This window comes from Diceros bicornis, chromosome 3 (genome assembly GCF_020826845.1).
Source record: "Diceros bicornis minor isolate mBicDic1 chromosome 3, mDicBic1.mat.cur, whole genome shotgun sequence".
NCBI lineage: Eukaryota > Metazoa > Chordata > Mammalia > Perissodactyla > Rhinocerotidae > Diceros > Diceros bicornis.
The window spans coordinates 75,013,758-75,034,626 of record NC_080742.1 but is presented as its reverse complement, the minus strand read 5'-3'; the positions used below and the strand labels follow the sequence as shown (position 1 = coordinate 75,034,626).

General features: G+C 34.6%; 1 long non-coding RNA gene across 1 annotated transcript in view; it reads right to left on the bottom strand.

Annotated features, from left to right (window-relative positions):
* The window catches only part of LOC131396838 (uncharacterized), a 79,481-nt gene that overhangs the window by 18,656 nt on the left and 39,956 nt on the right, over positions 1–20,869 (bottom strand). Inside the window, exon 2 of the long non-coding RNA XR_009216691.1 lies at positions 4,728–4,815. This is a non-coding gene — a long non-coding RNA (uncharacterized LOC131396838). The remainder of the gene's footprint in view (positions 1–4,727; positions 4,816–20,869) is intronic.

Genomic DNA, 20,869 nt, shown 5'->3' with positions numbered 1-20,869 from the left:
ACATTCTAGAAATGTCAAAAGAAGTCCTTTCGTCAGAAGGTAAATAATTAATACCAGATGGAAATCTGGATAGGCACAAAGGATAAAGACACTGGAAATGGTCATTCAATAGGATTTTTTTTCTTATTATTTAACTATCTTTAAAAGACAATTAATTACTGTTTCAGAGGTCCCCAGGAAACACCCTCAGGCTTGATAATTTGTTACAAGGACTCACAGGACTCCAAAAAGCTGTTATACTTACGGCTGCAGATACTTAATAGCAAAATGATACGGTTTAAAATCAGCAAAGGGGAAAAGATGGGTGGGTCCAATCCAAGAGAAACCAGGTGCAAGTTTCCAGGTGTCTTCTCCCAGGAGAGTTGTTTGGATGTGCTTAATTTTCCCAGCAGTAATGTGTGTCAGCACATGTAACATATTGTCTATCAAGGAAGGTCACCAGAGCCTCGATGTCCAGGGTTTTAAGTGGTATCAGTCACATAGGAAATGATTGAGCCACTACTTCTTGCAATTCAGACACAGCCTGCTGTTTTCAGGCCTTCATACAAATATGAACATCTTTCTGGCATGTTTATGGATAGGAGCTAGTAATAGTTCAATATGTGAAATATACATCTTCCAAAATCCAAACAACCTAACCAAGTGCTTTGTCTCTTGCTTTGTTCCAGGAGTAGGTGACAAGAGCAGCTTACTTTTAGTTGCCTTTGGAATGTTATAGGTGGCTCCTGCCCAGGTTATTTCTACTAATCTCACCATTTGGGCAGACCCTGGTATCTTTGCTGGATTTTTCAACCAGCCTCTGGTAGGCACGTGTGTCACCACTGCATTTAAGTCAGTCCTAGCTTCTCATTCAGTTTCTGATACTATCATGCTATCACCAATGTGGTGTATTTTCACACTTGGAACATACGTCAAGTCCAAAACCCTTCTACTCAAATAATGACAGTAAGCTGGTGAATTCAAATAACCCTGAGAACACAGTAAATGTAAACTGGGATCTTTCACACATGAAGGTAAAAACTGTTGTTGCCTCTTTTCATAGATTGAGATGGAGAAAAAAGCATTTGCAAATTCAATCGTTGAATACTATTCTCCTTTAGCTTGTTGTATTTTCTGCACTGTTGAAACCATATCAAGGGTTGCTGAGGCTGTCGGTGGTACTATGTTACAAAAGCCTTGGTAATCAACTGTTAGTCTCCATGAACCATTTTTGTCACGGACCACTCAGGACTATTGTACATACATTGATATGGGCACTCCATCTTCTAACATGCCATGAATGAAAGTGGTGTTTTGGTTTCCTAGAGATGTTGTAAAAACAGTACTATAAACTGGGTAGCTTAAAACAACAGGAATTTTTTTGTCTCACTGTTCTGCAGGCAAGAGGTCCAAAATTAAGGTGTCGAATCTGAGTTTGCTCAAAGCTTTAGATCCAGCTGCCAATTTGCAGGACAGACAGAGGACAGAGGAACATACTGAACTGTACCACGAGTGTGCAATAAGCAACATTCAGATTGTAGGAAACTCTACAGGTTAATGGCTTGGGTTAATTAACAGATAAAATGTAAAAACAAAGTTGGATGAAGAGAGTTATACATCAGTTTTTTTAAAAGATGTATCATTTTATAATTTAAAAAAAGATTAAAAGTGTCACTGATGAATACAGAAGCTTTGGCATACTCTGATTTTTCTTAATGTTTAAAATGTAGATAGTAAATTAAAAAGTAAAATAGAGAGGAGACTGCAAAATTGTGCAGTCTAGTAGAATTAAGGGCTATACATCACTACTCGGAGTAATCTTGAATATTCTGGAGAATTAGTGCCAATTAAGTTCTAAAACGGCATACAAAAAACACGTTTTCTAAGTGGATTATACTGATAAATACATTTTAGAGATAAAGAATTCTATAAATTGAGAAAATATAGGAATCCTCTGTTTTTAAATATTGCCAACTTAAGCCTGAAGAAAGTTAACTATTTAATGCTAATGAATTATTTACTTGTCCGATATAATACAACAGGCAAATTTTGACCCCTGGACCATTCCATCTGTCTGCCACCCAGTTTTTATGATATGGAGTGGTTGCCTGATCCGGGTACCCTCTGCCCTCAGCCTTTCCTACAGCAGCAAAGCCACATGACTGTGGTTTGGAACTGATGTGAATCCCTGTTCCAACTTCAGGCTAAGAAACTTAATCTCAAAAACAGGTGAAATCATCATGTGTTATGTTCTTTCATTAGCTCATCAAGGGATTGAGTAAGCGAGAAAAGGATAACACTTTGGAAAGAAAAAGATGTACAATTTCTTAAAGCGAGAAATTAAAAAAGTCTTGCCAACTGATTTTAATATCACTGCAGTAACTCACGTGGTTGCTTTAGAATCAACTCGCTCTCAACACCCTGGAGCTCTCTTTAGAGAAATCGACCCCTGGATGTCAGCTACAGTTTGCATCTGGCTGTCCTCCCTAAATGCTCAGGTAAAATAAGCTCTCTTTATAATGTCCACGTTGAGTTGGCTGTAATTGAAATAATTGGTTTTTAGCGTGTTTTTCATCTTTGACCACTACTTCAGAAAAGTTAAATTTTTATTTTATACAGCTTGTGCCCTATTTTTTGGAATAAGAAATGTCAGGGTGAGCGTCACGAAATTTGATATTCTAAAGTTATCTGCCTGTTCCTCTTGACAATGATGAACAATGAAAAAAGAAAAACTTCATGTTCATAAATGACATTGAACCTAAGATTTGGAGAGTTACAGAGACATGTTTTGACTTAAAAATTGAGCAGAACATGTCAGATGAGAGAAAATGAGAATATACACATGCCAAAATGTCATTTTCATAAAATACCTGTTTGAAAGATATTTCATTTTAAGCAGAAGATTAAATAAGCCTATAAAGAAATAACTAGGGCCACTTTAAAACACTCAAGATTTTTCTTTGCATGGATTTACATCGTAGATTCCAAAACTCATTGTCACTCTTGTGCTCGAAAAGCTAGGTCTTTGTGACATAGAAAGACTGAAAATAGATCAATAAAATGCATCATCAAAAATTTTATCACCCTGCTTGTATGTAGATTCAAATCTAAGTTAGAAACACGCCCATTTCAGATGGCATATCTATCAAGGAATCGTCATTTAGACTGTACTCAAGTCTATATAGGCCTTTAGAACTTCCAAAAACAAAATAGGAGAAGAGGTCTGATAGAACAAATAAAAACTCTCTCCTAATTTAAGCTAAACCTAACAGAATACTGACCTTTAGGGCTCTGTGTCATTTCCAGTTAATGAGGTAAGTTCGGTAAAATGTTGCCTTTTGGCACGTGATTGTTAGAGCTGGCTAAAATTATAGGCAACTTAAAAGTTACATTACTATCAATTCTCTTTAAGATATATTGGCAAGTTTCGTATCATTTTTAATCACCTAATTCTCATAATTCTGTTTCAAATTGGTGTACTTCTCTATATCTACACTGTTACTAATCTAGCACAAACTACCTTTATGCTGCATTTATGTTAAAAAATTTATATAACTATCCTTTCCATCTGCAGTCTCGCCTTTTCTAATCCATATATTGTACTTAGGCCAAAATGATCCACTTAGTGGACAAATTTTATCTGACCAACTTCTGCCTAAAAGCATAAATTAGTTATTCCTCAGTTGCCTTTGGGAGAATATACAGTCTTAAAATTGCCATAAGCCCCTAATGATTTGGTTCCTTCTTACTTTGCCAACCTCATCTCTCACTACTCTCTAACTTTGCCTTTTGTATGACCCAGACGTGGTGAACTGATAGCAAACTGTCTCCCTTCTAGGCCTTTGCATAAGCTATTCATCTGGCCTACATATAAAAATCCACACCAAATCTTATCTACTCTCCTTCACTAATTCAACAGATATTTACCAATCTCTTCTAGGCCCAGTAGTCAAGACTGACTCCAGCCCATTCAGGGTTATATCACCCTCCTTTCACCTCTCCAAATCTCGGTTGGCCGAAAAGACCTACTTTGAGAGACATGTCTAAGTATGCAACTGTGGGCTTAAGGAACTGATTAGACAAGAACATCTAGAAATGAGAACAAGGGTATTGTCTGAAGGAAATTGAGACTCACTAAATTTAAGCAATCATCAAGCAAAAAGGAATGTTAGTCATATGGGAATCCTGGCAGCAGTTAACGGTGGAAATTTAGGCAGGCTCCTCTCCATGGGGAGCAGAATCCTGTATCCTTACTGACATGAGGAAGGTAAAAGTCTGGTTTAGGACAGAGTTCTTATTCTAGATGAGGTCTGGAAGTTTGGGGCAAAGGATGAGTTAGATCTACTGAGTGGACCCTCGGCAAAGGAAAAATAAAAAGGAAATTAGCATTTCTCAATAGTCTACTGTTTATACACCTTTCAAATGTATGTTTTCCTTTGATCTTTACAAAATCACAACGTGAGTAGTTGAGAAAATTGTCCAAGGCTACTTAGATAGCAAATTAGCAAAGCCATTTTTCATAGCAAGACTGATTCCAAAGGCCTTGTTTTTCCCACTACACAATATTATCTCTCAACAGGAGCCCCATTGGAAGAAGAAAGAATGTATTCAGACTTGGAAGCAATAAGGGAACCTGTAACTTGCCCCTAAAGTCACTAGTGTGAGAAGCAGCAAATCAATTTAAAGAACAATCCGATACCAGTAATTATGTCCAACAGATCACTGTTCTGGTTTTTAACTCTACTCACCATCAGAAAGTATAGTTGTTTCTTCTATACGCCTTTTGTATGTGCTTCTTTCCACAAGAAAAGTTCAGTTACTGGGGTAGGACGAAGCCTAAGGTGGTTAACATATGTGTTATCAGTCACAATGAAGAAGTGAAATCAGACCAAAAAAGCACTTGAATGAGTCTCCATCGGTTATCTTCTTTAGGGTCTGTGCATATGTGTTCACGCCTGTTATGTATATATACACATGTCTTTGCATGTGCGCTAAACAGGGTCTCAAAATGTCCTCTGTATTTATTTTATGTTCCTGTACTATACAGAAATAGCTGGCCCATCTAAACTAAAAATATTTTCTAAACTCATCTTGCTCTTCTTGGGTTATTTACCTCAGACAGCATTCACCGTTTACCTCTCCTTTTTCTCTCTATGTACTGTCTTACGTTTTTCTCCTTGTATCTTTTGTTTATTTTTCTTATTGTACCTATCTTCCTCCTTGTTTTTCCCTCCAAGTCTTCAATTTCTCTTCAGTTATCTGGCCTATAGAGACAGGTTTCAAACTATCTTGTCTTTTAAAGAACTACTCCTGCTCTCCTGATTTAGACCCAGGGATTTAAATTGTTATCACTTTCTATGTAATGTTGACTAGAAGCCTTATGAACCAGAATATCTCTCAGAGTTGAGTTATTGTGTTAGGCAGAATAATAACTCCTCAAAGATATCAGGTCTTAATTCCTGGAACATGTAAATGTTACCTTGTAAGTAAAAAGGGTCTTTGTGGTTGTGATTAAATTAAGGTTTCCGAGATGGGGAGATTATATTGGGTTATCCAGAGGCAAATGTCATGATAAAAGGGAGAGAGATATTTGACACATACACAGAGGAGAAGATGATGTGAAGATACTTTTAAAGATATTACGGTTTCATAGCTAATCTAAAAAAAAAAACCTTGATTTGCGTATCCCCTTTATTTTACACAAATTGTTTCATTTTTAAATCCTAAGTAATTTCATTTATGTAAAATCTTCATATTTATATATTAAGTGCTCTGAAACAAAGACAAATATGCGAACATTGAACAACAATCTTATGTGTGTTTTTTTTTTTTCCTTCTTGTTTTTGTTGTTGTTTTGGGGGGTGGGGAAGTCCATCTTCTGAGAGTTAACAATACAATGACACTGACACACTTCACTTCACACTTCACACTTCACTTTTTAAGTGAAAATCTCAGCTCTATAGTCTCAGGATGAAATACAAGGTCTTAAATTTATTTTATTATCCTTTGCATTTGAAAACATGGCAAGACAGTCCATATCTAAACTTGTAAAGCTGAGGGTTGGCTGATATCAATATGCATTAGAATTTCCATTTTCCCTCCTCTCTTTATATATATATTTAAATATAAAGCAAAACAGGCAAAGTACAATAAAATCAGCAAACACTTTGTTTACGTCCTATTGTCAAAGTAAAGAAGGAGATGCTTCTACAACTCAATCATTGTCTGGTGGTGTCACTGTGTAATAGCACAGAAGAGTCATTAATTCAAATACGATATAAGATAGCTATTCAAGGGTATCAATTACTAAGGAATAAAGTGTGGATTGTACAGAAGCTAAGAATTGTCTCTACTCCTATGTCCCAAGCCCCTGTGTGCTCTTTTCAATTCTTCCAGCATTGTAGAATTCTAATCAATAAATATGTGCCCTGTTATCCTTCCCTATTTTCATATTTCTCCCTCTGGGAGACTGAAACATTTTGTATGAGATTCAAAGGCCAATATGAATATTTTTAAGAATATCTGGAGGTTTATAAAAGTTATACTCAAAATTAAAATCAGACCTATAACATTCATTTTGTTTATTCCTGGTTATTACTCAGATTTTGGATACATTCTTACAGGTATTTCTGATTTCCCTTTGACATGCTTTTATTTGGAAAAAAATTTAAATAATCTGTCTAATCTCTACCCCTAATTTTAACTAGAATCCCTTTTTAAGGAAAGAGGAAAAATATATACAGTAGCTGCATAATCATCTCAGGTGTCTATTTCATTTTGCCATAGTAAAACTAATTAATGCTAATTTATAGGACATAATTTCTTAAAATGATAGTATTCTCAGGCTTTCAATGGAGGCTTAAGCAGCAGTTATGTTTATTACTCCATATAAATTCCCTGAATATTCAAAAGGAAGCATTTGATGCTGTATTTGATTTGCAGCCAAGCCATTCAGCACAATTCTGTTCCAACATCCTCCACGAACATGTAAGCAAAGTAAAGTAAATGACTTTTAAGCTTATTGTCAACAAAAGTGTCCTCATCCAATGCATTAGCAACAACAATAAAAGCAAAGTACTCTCAGACCAAAAGCACAAAGCTGAGCCGTGGGCCTCTAGAAGCTCTTTTCATAAATCAATTAATGATGTCTTTACTATGGAGTATCCAATTAACTGTAAATAAAACTTTGGCCATGCTTAAAAATTGTTTCTGCCCCCAAGAAATGACAGTTAGACATAGCTTCCTGATACCAATCATTACTGTCTTTTATCATTTAGTACAAAAGGGCTGACCATGGTTAAAAGGTTTAATTTTTATATTTCAATGGTCACAAAGTCAAAAAACATGGATTTATCTCCAATGTCAAAGATAGCTATAAATTCTATTACTGGTGACAGCAATTTTCCTTCAAACACCTTAGGCTGAATGTAACTTTATTGCTACTTCTAGGAGGGACTTACAGGCAATTTCCATTTTACAGTCACTGTGAGTTAGACTTACAATCGTAAGCAGCAGTCATTTCAGATCGGTGCATAATTTAAAGAAAGAAGTAGAACATGTGGATTGTATTATCTACCTGCACTTGCCTCTGTGTCCTGGCTGCTTAATTTTCTGCCAGCACCAGCCCGTCAATATGTCTGGCCTGTCAGCGTCCGATTGACAAGGTGCTCGCTGTGGCAATTTTTATGCTGCGTTCACTATTATGTTCACATCGTATTTTTACATTTCCCTGGTGGGGAGACTGTCAGCATCAAAATGCAGCTGAAGTCAATAGTTTGCGTGGAACCATTTTGTAAATGAGAAGTTCCAAATTGGAGACCCCTCTAGCATAGTTAGCGCACTGATGACATAATAGCCACTCTTTCCCAGCAAATATCAAGGTTTTAAAAAGAGTTTATAAGAATTGTTTTTAGACATCAGATTAATAGAAGAACTAGTATATTTTGGCAGTGTTTTAAAGAACAAAATATCATCTATGTAATAAAGGCTTATAAATTTATGTTTATAAATTCACTTATTAGAGTATTAATGTAGAGAACGGAACTATTATGCTTTCATTTCAAGCTGGATATGTGACAATGTCAGCAGAATAAACACCCTGACTGCAAGGCTCTCGGAATGTATGAACACAAGCAAATTTGTCATGACAATATTACTGTTACTAAGAAAATCTCATCCATATTCAGACTTTTCATCTTAACAAAGCATTTTCAGATATTTCAACGCATAGGATCATCTCAACATGAAAATATGGGTAATATCTTCCTATATTACACAAAATTGTGCCAAAGCTCAGAATATTCAACTTACTTATTTAGGATTACACTGCAATTGAGAGTTTAACCAGTAATGCCTGTATGCTGATAAATATCAGAACTGGGACCAGAACCCAGAAACAAGTGTCTGATGACGATTAGTGCTGAATAAAAAATCGTAGACTGAGCAAATGAAGATTATTTAAAATACATGGTTAAGTTGCAAAAAAAAACTCCAGTCACATGTAAGCCTAGTTAATTAGTTTCCTTTGGTTTTAGCCATCATTTACTTATGTCAGAAATGTTTTTAAAAACATAGACCCCTATAAAAAAAAAAGACAAGATAGTTGACTTGCCAGTTAACTTACTTGCCAGTTAACTTACATCTTTATTAACATTGCATACTAATCAAATATAAAAATGCAAGGCATATAATTAACTTAACAAGACATTCTTTCACTTCATTTTCCCTGACATTTGGTATAAATGACATTTATAAATGTATTATATGTGATCTACTTCTGTAATTTAATTCAATATTTGTGTTATGTTTAGTGTCAAAAGTAGATAACAAACAGATGTGCAAACACATGAACGATGGAAAAATATTGAGAAAAAAACATGTTCATAAAATTCAAAATTAAAAGCTTTAATTAAAAGTTCAACAGATGCCCCAATCTGTTCACACAGTTTGTTCTCTTTACTTCTCCCAGAAATCTTCAAAATATTAAATTAATTTTAATCTATGTGCGATTTTTACTTTTTGGCAGATGCAAATTTTCTAGGTAAGCATAATTTTACATAATGCGTTTGGATACTTCACTCACATTTTCAAATGCCTTCTCATTTTATTAGTTTTTAAAAGTCTCTAAATCGTGGTTCCAATTTGCCTTTCTAATTTGTATTTTATCACATCCTACATGTAGTACCCGGTAAATAGAATTGTGTGTCTCATCAAGTAGATACTCAATAAGTACCTCTGGAATCTGCTAAAATCTTTCCCCATACACCTGATGCTTTTGTGTCTCTGCACACTAATTTACTCCTTTACCCCACAGTCTAAAATGCTTTCTAAGAATTTTAGCATGCAGATGCTAGAGCCAGATTGCTCGGGTGCAGACCCCAGCTCCATCACAACATCGTGACACCTTAGGCAAGTCTTGAAATCCCCATTTGCCACAGCCTCTTCATCTGAAACACGAATCTGATGCTTGCAGCTTGCACTTATCACACACAATTGTAGAGACAATTAAGTGAGGTATCATATGCCACGTTTGAAATAATGCCTGACATTTAGTAAATGCTCCATCTTGATAGTTATTATTATTATCATCATTATCATGAATCTGGTATTTAACTTTCATAAACTTTATCAGTTTTAAAATGTAGGTTTTACCTCGTTTATTCAATTTCCTATCACCAAGTGAACTGAAAATCTGTTCTTCTTTTGAACATCTTTAGAATTTAATTTTCCATTTATTCATTTAACATTTATGTAATGCTTAGTGTGTACTAACTCTTTTGCCAGATGGTGGTATAGAAATTAATTTTTAAGTGGTATAGAAAATAATTTTTATGTTTCAAGAGGCTCACAATCTGAATGGATTAGGGAAGTAAAATTGTCAATTCTAGTTGAGTTTACTGGAGACTAAATTGAGGAGGAAACTGGATGTATGAAAATGCATAAGTTCAAACAGTTTAACAGGTGACTATGGGAATTTTAAAAAATGCAGATTTTTTTAAATCTAAGGACACCTTATTAGCCAACTGCCTGCCTGTTACCTATAAAGTCAAAGTATATACATTTGGCATTTAATATTTTATTCTTTTGTGTGTGTGTGTGTGTGAGGAAGATTAGCCCTGAGCTAACATCTGTTGCCAATCCTCCTCTTTTTGCTGAAGAAGATTAGCCCTGGGCTAACATCCATACCCATCTTCCTCTACTTTATATGTGGGATGCCTGCCGCAGCATGGCTTGATAAGCAGTGCATAGGTCCGCACCCAGGATCTGAACCTGCGAACACTGGACTGCCGAAGCGGAGCATGTGAACTTAACCACTACACCACCAGGCTGGCCCCTAGTATTTTATTCTTAATAACATATATTTCCCATTGTCAAAAATATGTATATCAAGAAAATCTTTATAGTTATGATTTTATAAGCATCAAAGACTACTTTCTTTAGACAAATTATAAGTGGTATTTCTAGTTACAAGGTTATATAAGATTCTCATATTTTTTTATAGCTATATAAAATACTTGGACAGAATTATTTTTAAAATGCAGGTTTTTAAACAATATTCATGATTATTTCTTTTTCTACTTGCATATCAATACTGAAAATTAATATTTAAAAACTGTTTTTCCCATATGCTAGATGAAAAAATGGTCTATTTTTATTATTTCTATTTGTATTTTAAAAGCATTGTTATTTTTGAATAGATAACATTTTCACAAGGTTCAAATTTTTAATGTTAAAAGAGTATTGTATCAGCTAACTATTGCTGTGTAACAAAGCACTCCATTCACACAGCAGCCATTTATGGGTTTTTCATAATTTACGTGACATCTGGGCAGTATGATCGTTGATTTTGGCCAGACTTGGATAATCACGGCTGGACTCACTCAAGCATCTATCCTCATTTTGTGGCATCAGCTAACAGCTGGCTTATTGAGGATAACCTTGGCCATGATGAATCCAATTGCCTCTGTTTGTCCTTCAGGTCCATACAGACTTACTTGTGAATTGAATTTTTTAATTCATTGATCTCAGATTTTATCCTTATTAACTTTTTTTGTTTCTCTTAACTTTATTGATTTATTCTTTAAATACTTTTGAGTTGGTGCTTTTATTAATTTAATGTATTTATTTGTATTCTTCCATATATATTTATAGATTCATATAGACACACATATATATTTATCTCATTGCTTTAGCTGGATCTCATATGTATGTTATATATTTATTTCATTGCTTTAGCTGGATCTCATATGTGTGTTTTGTTGTATATTTTCATTATTATCACTTCATAGATATTCTGCAGTTAAAATTTGGATCTCATCTTTGCCTCAAATGGTTTTAAGAGAGTTATTTTCTTCTTCCCATAAATTTCCAGATGAGAGAAGCTGTTTATTTTCTGATTTTATAATCAAGTTACACTTTTAGTGCTTTGACATTTTCATTGTCATCCAATAGTTGATTTTAGTAAATGTTCCATGGCTTTTTAAAAAAAAGTTGTATGTGTTTTATGTATAATCTGTTTTATTAATTATGTATTTGAGTTATAAAACCTCATCCCTTAATCTATCATGAAAAGAGAGGAGAGAAATAAATTCTCCAATCATCAATATACTTCTATATTTCCTTTAGAAGTCTTTATATTTTCTATAGTTTTTTATGGGAATATTGATACTAAGTTAAGTCTCTAATCTTCACTATGAATTATACCACTTATTTCATATTTACTCAAGTTTCCTGAACTTAGCACTTTTCTAGTACACAATATTCCATTCTATTATTTTCCATGCTTTCTAAGTTATTCTGTTTTACTGATCTCTCTCTTTTAGAGCACTGAGTTGGTTTTGGTTTATGGTCTAATCTGAAAACTAGCATTTTGTTCAATGGGTGAATTCAACTCATTTATATATTAAATTGAAAGATAATTGATATTAGTTTTGTTTCATTATGTTAAGATTTGAAATAACACTATGTACATATTTTTAGTCAATATTTGTTTTCCTGTCTCTTCTTACTTAATATAATGCCTTAAAACTCTAATTCTTATGATAGTTTCTATTAATTCCCTCCTATGAACAATGATGCAATTAGCATACTTCTTCTTGCCCCCTATTCCATGACTTCAGTTTGAATTTATTACATTAAATTGTGTTTACCTCAGTGCTATTCAATAAACTTCTAATTTTGTGACTTAATTTGCCTTCATTTGAACTCTAGGCATTTAAGTAAATAGGCATAATTCCCTTACCTTTAACTTGAACTCCTTTTTGCTGCAATATTCATGCATATATAATTTTGATTTCATCAGGGCTTATATTATAAACGTGACATTCTTTCATAAGAATTTTATTATTTCTTTCAGGTTTTTCCCCACCAGAAAAAAATCATCTTTAATACTTATTGCTAGTCTTTTTGAATTTTTTTCCCCAACATTTCTTAGATTTGCTGAAGCCTATCCTCTAGACAGATATCCTTCCAGAAGAATTCCTGGGAACATTTTCTAAGTTTTTGCATATTCAAAATTGTTTACCTACTACTTTTATATTTCAAAAAATGCTTTGACTGAGTATAAAACTTTTCATGCATCCTTTGGTTTCTTATAAACTTCGTAGACATTTCAGTGATTGTGTCTTCAGGAAATCTGATGTCAGCCTAATATTTCCAACATTATACCTTTATAATTGACATGATTTTTTGATGTAACTCCTAAAAGTACTTTTTGTTTATCATTTATATGCTGTAATTTTAAATGGGCATGTATCTCTGCTTTCATCATTCTTGGTCAAATTCACCTAAGAAACAGAGGTAATGTCAATATGAAGATTCAAATCTTTGTTTAAATTAGGGAAATTTTGTCAAATTATAATTTTAAATATTTCTTTTCCCCATGGTATTGGTTTTGGTTTTCTTAACCAAGGACATTGCTGATGTGTATGGTAGATTTCCTTTCCTGTCTTCAACAGTTTAAAATGTTCTTTTCTTAAAAAATAGTCGTGACTATTTTCTTTTACTCACTGCTCTCATTTCTCTTCTCCAGGTCATTTGCTGTGTGTTCAACTGGGTCTGATCTCCCGTGTCCATCTCAGTTTCATCTCCTGTTTTCTGATGATTTTAATTATTATTTTCTTGAGCTCTGCCCACTTGTGTTTTACCTCCTTTTATTGCAATCTTTTCTATCTGCTCAAGCATTTCTATTTTTTTGCTCTTACTCTATAAAGACATTTTCTTCATCTATCCCCAGGTAAAATTTTTTTGTGTGTGTGAGGAAGATCAGCCCTGAGCTAACATCCGTGCTAATCCTCCTCTTTTTGCTGAGGAAGACCGGCTCTGAGCCAACATCTATTGCCCATCCTCCTCCTTTTTTTCCCTTTTTCTCCCCAAAGCCCCAGTAGATAGTTATATGTCATAGTTGCACATCCTTCTAGTTGCTGTATGTGGGACGCGGCCTCAGCATGGCCGGAGAAGCGATGCGTCAGTGCGCGCCTGGGATCCGAACCCAGGCCGCCAGTAGCAGAGCGCGCGTACTTAACCGCTAAGCCATGGGGCCGGCCCCCCCAGGTAAAAATTTTGAGGTAAATATTTTTCATCTGCTATTTGCCATTTCTGTTCCCTTTTTCTTTGCATTTTATAGCCTGTACCTTGTAATCTTGATGTTGTTAATAACCTTGGAGGCTGTTGCATGTTCTTGGATAAACAAATGGCCAGAGACATTTGTTGGGAAAGTGTACCAGTCATTGTTCAGGGGGGCTAGAATTTCACTATGCTGAGTTTTGTGTGTTTTGTATTTAATCCTCTCCATCCAAAGAGGAGAGACTACTGTGGATTTTTTGGAAATGAAGTCTCTTTGGTCCTCTCTCACTGCTTCCTGAAAATTTCAAGAAGCAGTTTCTATGTGATTTCTTGTTCAGTTCTGTCTCATTTGCTTCCAGGAATAAATTAGCCAGGTGAGTTTCTCTCACCAGATCATGTTCTCCCTCTGCACTATTAAAAAGGAATTGAGGTTTTATCCGTAATGATGCCTCTCACCTCCAAGGCTGTTCATTGTAGCTTCTTTCTGAAACATGCAATGTGGACATCCTCTCTGTGTTACCATCCTTCCGCCACTAGTTTTTAAATAAACATAGTGTTATGGGCTAAATTGCGCCCCATCCCCACAATTCTTATGTTGAAGGCTTAAACTCCAGTGCTTGAAATATGAATGTATTTGGAGATAGGGTCATTAAGGAGGTAATTAAGTTAAAATGAGGCTGATAGAGTGGACTGTAATCCAGTCTGACAGGTGTCCTTACAAGCAGAGGAAATTCAGATGCAAAAAAGAACACCAGGATGTGCACACACTAAGGGAAGACCACGTGAGGACACAGCAAGGAGGCCATGTGCAAGCAAAGGAGAGAGGCTTCAAAGGAAAGCACTAACATTGACACATTGACTGCAGCCATCTAGCTTCCAGAACTGCGACAAAATAAAATCTCTGTTGTTTAAGGCACCCAGTATGTGGTATTTTGTTATGGTAGCCCTGGCAAACTAGTACATATAGCTATGTTTTCAAGTTAATAATTTTTAAAAATTAATAAATAAAATAGAATGTCTGAAAATCAAAGTGTATTCAAACTATTGGCTATATGTTAGCTATAAACAGAGTAATCTTCTTTGGTCTATATGCTTTAAAAGCAAAAATGTCAATTCATTTTTAAAAAGGGAAGCATTATATAAATATAAAAAATAGTTAATATTTAACAGCTGTTGATAGTTTAGCTATTGAAATAACTAAGCTACTAGGTATGACTAAGTGGAAACTTCCTGATTCTAAAAAAATACTTTTTTCCCTTTCGCCTCTTTCTGAGGGTTTTGTATTCTTATTTTTAAAGTGAACTCATGAGGGGTTTGCTAAAATGCTTCCATAAAGAAAATTTAATTATTTTTCACTGTCCTATGAACAATGCGGCGGAACTGAGGTTAGTGAAGTTACTTTGTTAAACCTGCACCCTGAGCCTCCTGCCAATGTTAGGAAACATAAAGCATAATGGGACCGTAAATGGAGCATTCTGGATCTGGCTTCCAGAAGAATCCATTTTGGGTCTCTGCAATCTTACTGTTGACTCCCTTGAGAGATGAAGGAAATGGACATCACCTCTCCTATCCTTCCTACTCAATGTGAACTACACTTGTGGAGTCATCAGCAGTGCCAGGACTGTTTATAACAACGGTGAGCCCTGCAGTTTATCAACAACTGTGCCCAGGAATAGGTATCACTTCAGTCAACGAAAATTCTCATAAAGAATATCAGCGGTTGTGGAGATAAGTCAAACAGCTAAAAGGATGCAAAAGGATGGTGGTGAGCTACAAGTAGCTTAGCACGTGCTTATTCAGCAGAGAAAGGAACAGAGCTTAGACTCGGCAGGTTCTTTCTGTAGACAACCTCACGACTCTTCCGTTCAGCTATTCCCAAAATGTGAGAGCGAAGAGCAGGGGTTCTGAAAACAGTGGCTAAACTTTAAACTTGCACACTTCATTTTTTTTTTTTTTTAGATGACAATGGTTTATAACATTACATGAATTTTAAGTGTGCATCATTATATTTTGACTTCTTTGTAGACTACATTGGGTTCACCACCAAAAATCTAGTTGCTGTCACCTTACACATGTGTCCCTTTAACTTTTTCACCCTCCTCCCACCGCCTTCCTCTCTGGTAACCACCAATCTGTTCTCTGTATCTATGTGTTTATTTGTTGGTTTATCTTCCACACAGGAGAGAAATCATACGGTATTTGTCTTTTTCCATCTGACTTATTTTGCTCAGCGTAATACCCTCAAGGTCCATCCATGTTGTTGCAAATGGCAAGATTTCTTTTTTATGGCTGAGTAACATTCCATTGTGTAGATATAGATATAGATATAGATATAGATATAGATATAGATATACCACATCTTCTTTATCCATTTATCCATTGATGGGCACTTAGGTTTTTTCCAAGTCTTGGCTATTACGAATAATGCTTCAATGAAAGTAGGGGTGCATATAACTTTTATTTTGTGTGTGTGTGTGTGTGTGTGTGTGTGAGGAAGATCAGCCGTGAGCTAACATCTAATGCCAATCCTCCTCTTTCTTTGCTGAGGAAGACTGGTCCTGGGATAACATCCATGCCCATCTTCCTCTACTTATACGGGATGCTGCCACAGCATGGCCCAACAAGCAGTGCCTTGGTGCACGCCTGGGATCCGATCCTGCAAACCCCGGGCCACCAAAGCGGAGCACGTGCACTTAACCACTGTACCAGTGGGCCGGCCCCCCGTGTATAACTTTTTGAATTAGTGTTTTCGTGTTCTTTGGATAAATACTCAGAAGTGAAATAGCTGGATCACATGGTAGTTTTATTTTTAATTTTTTGAGGAATCTCCATACTGTTTTCCATAGTGGCTGTACCAATTTACATTCTCACCAGCAGTGTGTGAGGGTTCCCTTTACTCCACATCCTCACCAACACTTGTTATTTCTTGTCTTTTTAATAACAGCCATTCTAACAGGCATGAGGTGATATTCTCACTTTTCTAAATATAAATCTTCACGTCTAATTCATAACGAACTTTTAGTTAATTGGGATAAATATGGAGAAAGAAAATTATCCTTTTCTGGTGTTGACAATGTGGATTACTTCCTTGAAGAATTGCTGTTGTAAGGAATTATATGGAATAACTCATCTGCCAACAAAAATTCACAGCACAAACAATACTAATACTGAGAATATCTGGTATAATCCCTTACATCTGTAGAAAACATAAGTGATGTGTCAATTGTGAGGTTCATTGATTTTTCTACATCAATAATCAGATCATCTCTCATTTATTTAAGAATTCCGTCATATCTGATAATTTTTTTTCTTAAGGAGTGTATTACCCTGCTGTCTTGTCAGGAGAACCCAGAATGGAGAAAATAAATAAATAAGGTTTATGTTTTTGTGTTTCTACATCTTCCAAAATTGGTTCTTAGAAGCTTAACTAAATAAATAAAGGTGTCCTCAATATCTGTCTTCCTTACTTGCCTATCCATACCTATAACACACACACGTGCACACCCATGTACACATCCCACAGATCCGTATCCTATATGCGTACACACTATCAGATCTTTCCACACTCTTACTTCAGTAAATGTGCAGCTAATAATGAATTGACCTAATCTGCCTAACCCAAATTGGAAAATATCTTTAAAAATCCATGTGAAAAAATCTATTTTAAAGTGCCATAGAAATGTCAAAACAGAGAAAAGAGTAAACAAAATAGTAATACTCTGATCAATTTACTATTGTTATAAATCAGAATATCTGTAGACAATAACTTAATAACTAGATATAGCCCAACAAACACTCATTCTGGCAAAATCTACAACTAACAACACACTCTTCCTCAAAGATCAAGATCAAACACAAGGAGATATCCTCTCACCAGTTTTATATGACATTTGACTTCGTGGCCTAGCCAGTGAAATAAAGCAGTAAAATACAAGAAAATATTATGGGAAAGGAAGTAGTAAAACTACCTATTCACAAATGACACGTTTAGTGTGGTGATGGGTTGTAATTAGTATTTGGGTGGTGAACATGATGTAATCTACGCAGAAATAGAAGTATAATGATGTACACCTGAAATTTATACAATGTTATAAACCAATGTTACTGCAATAAATAAAAAATTAAAAAAAAAATCTTAAGGAACATACAAAAAACTTCTAGATTTAATAAGTGAAATTGGCAAGGCACACATTTTAAGGGCAAAAATCAATCACATGCTTTATAGCATTAAGCAGTTGGAAAAATGAAAAAAGAATCATTAAAATAAAATACTTAGAAATGATCTTAATAAAAGATATGCAAAATGCCTGCATATACAAAATGAACTCAAATCAGTGAAATAGAAAAAGTATTCCTGAGAAAAATTAGTTCTAAATAAATGAAAATATATATTATATTTATCATCAAAATACTCAGCATTATCAAAATGTCCATTCTTCACAATGTGATCTATAGATTCAAGGTAATCCAAATCACAACCCCAGGATGTTTTTCAATAGAAATGGACAAAGTGACTCTAAAATATGTATAGAAATGCAAAGTACCTAAAATATTCTTAAAAAAGAGGAACAAAGCTTGACCTCAAGTATACGTTAAAGTTATAGTAATCAAAATAGAGTAATATGCAAGAAAGTAAACAGAGATATAACAGAAATAGACACACATATAGGGTCAGTCTACTTTTTTAAAAAGTGTCAGAGCAATTTCATGGGGAAATGAAAGTTTCTTACCAAATGTTGCCAGAAAACTTGGATATCCATTTGGGAAAAAAAAAAAAAGAAACAAATCACATTCTCTACCTCATATCATACATAAAAGTTAGTTTGAGATGGACCATTGGCTAAATGTAAAAGCTAGATGTATAAAGCTTCTAGAAGAGACTATATGAGAATAAAGTTATGAACTAGAAGCAGGCAAAGATTTATTTGAGATAACCATGAATGACACAATCGATAAGTTAAACTTTATAAATATTAAATACTTCCTGTCATCAAAATACATTATTAAAAAAATAATGAGGCAAGGCATGAAGTGAGAGAAAAAATTGTAAAAAGTATATATCTGATGAAGAACTTTTGTCATATGTACGATCAAATCCTCTCAATTCAATAATTAAATGTCAAAAAAGTCCACTAAGAAAATAATCAAAAGACTTGAACATATGCTTCCTCAAGTAAGATAAAAAACGACCAATAATCACATAAACATGAATTAAATCAGGAAAATGTAAATTAAAATAATAATGAGGTACCACTACACAAATACTAGAAGGGCAAGAAGGAAAAAGACTAACATCAAAAGTTGGTGAGGATGGAGCCGGCTCCGTGGCCTAGCGGTTAAGTGCACACGCTCCGCTGCTGGCAGCCTGGATTCGGATCCCAGGCACGCACCGATGCACCGCTTCTCTGGCCATGCTGGGGCCGCATCCCACATACAGCAACTAGAAGGATGTACAGCTATGACATACAACTATCTACTGGGGCTTTGGGGAAAAAAATAAATAAATAAAATTAAAAAAAAAAAGTTGGTGAGGATATAACACAGCTATAACTCTTTTATATTGCTGGGGAGCACTTTCTCATAAAGGAAACACACAACTGAAATATTACCCAGGAGGTACTCGCCTAAATATTCACCCAAAAGAAATAAAGATAGATGTCCATAAAAAGACCTATGCATGAAATTTCATAACAACTTTATCTACAATGTTATAATATTCCTAAACTTAATGTTACTCTACTTAATGTTATACAAATGTCCATGAACGGGAGAATGGATAGCTAATTGTGCCATATTCAATGGACTATTACTCAATAACAAAAATTAGCAAACTACTGGTACATACAACAAAATGGATGATTCTAAAAGACTTTATGATGTGCAAAATTGCTGGGAAGAAAAGAGAACATAATATGTATTTTCCTTCAGGTGAATTTCTAGAATAGATAAAATTAATCTGTGGTGAAGAAAATTTTTTTAAATGGTCACTTCTAAGATGTTTGACAGGGACAGGAAACAAAGGAATTTTCTTGAGTGATCAAATATTTTATATCTGGATAGGAGTTATACAGCTCTATTTGTGAAAAATATGAAATTATACACTGGAGATATTAGTATTTTAATGTACTCAAATTTTACGTCAAAGAAAATCTGTAAGCAAACACTGATCTCTAATTAGTAGGCCTGTTTTTCACTGTTCTATTTGTTATGAATTCTGAAACACTTTCTGTCTATTACAAGGTTGAGTAAATGTAAAAATATATTGTGGATAATAGATGCCAGATATATCGCTGCTCTCAAAGAGAGTTATACGCAGAGAAAACCAGAAGACTAGATATTACCATGTGTTCCATGTGCCGTGGATTAGAATTGGTGGTGTTTATGATAGGTTCAAAAGGACAGGTATGGAAACGACTATATATGTGTGTGCTACTAATTTTATGTTTATTTTTTTAAAATTCCTAGTTTAGACTGCTGGATTTTCCCAGAAACAGTGACCCAGCAGAAAAAATGACCACATCTGCACCAAGATCTTAGTTTCTAAATGTTATCCTTTATTATAAGAATAGGCTCCTTGGATAAATCGCTGTTTTCAGGACTGGGACCAGGAACACAAGGTATGCCTAGAACATCTTGTCAAGATATGCCAGAAAAATAAGGAAGTGTTCCAAGAGTGAGGAGTACATGACAAAAGAACATAAGGATCAGCTTAGTGAGACTCCCATTGGCCAAGACTAGGACATTTTGAGCATTAAAATAAATAATCATAGTAATGAATTTTAACTCATTGCATAAAATAAGAACCTATGAGTTCATGGTTTCATGAATAAATGAGTGAATAAATAAATGAAAGAGATAGGAAAACTCAGAAGATGCTAATTAAAATACATAGTTGGAATAAGGAAGTTATAACATTGATTAAAAGAAGCTAAAAACTCTTGGGTAAAAATTTAATGAAGACAGGATATTTAACGTGGTCTCAAAGAATCTCTCTAAAAATTATTATTAATTTACAAAGGGGGAAAATAGACTTTATTATAAAGAAAATTGGTGGCTGCCATCATAACAATCCAAAGTTAATATAGTGCAATATTCAGACAAACCTACATCATACGCCTCCTGATATGATGTACTGAGAATGACATAACATCAGAGAAAGTTATGTGCTTTCCCTGCCAAAAATGCATAGCTTGAATCGAATTATAAAAAACGCACGAGCATAACTGATGAAGGAAATGGAGCAACATGTTAGCAACTGGCTAATTTAGATCAAGATTATACAAGAGCTCATTGTTGTGTTGCAAGTTTTTTGAGTATGAAATCTTAC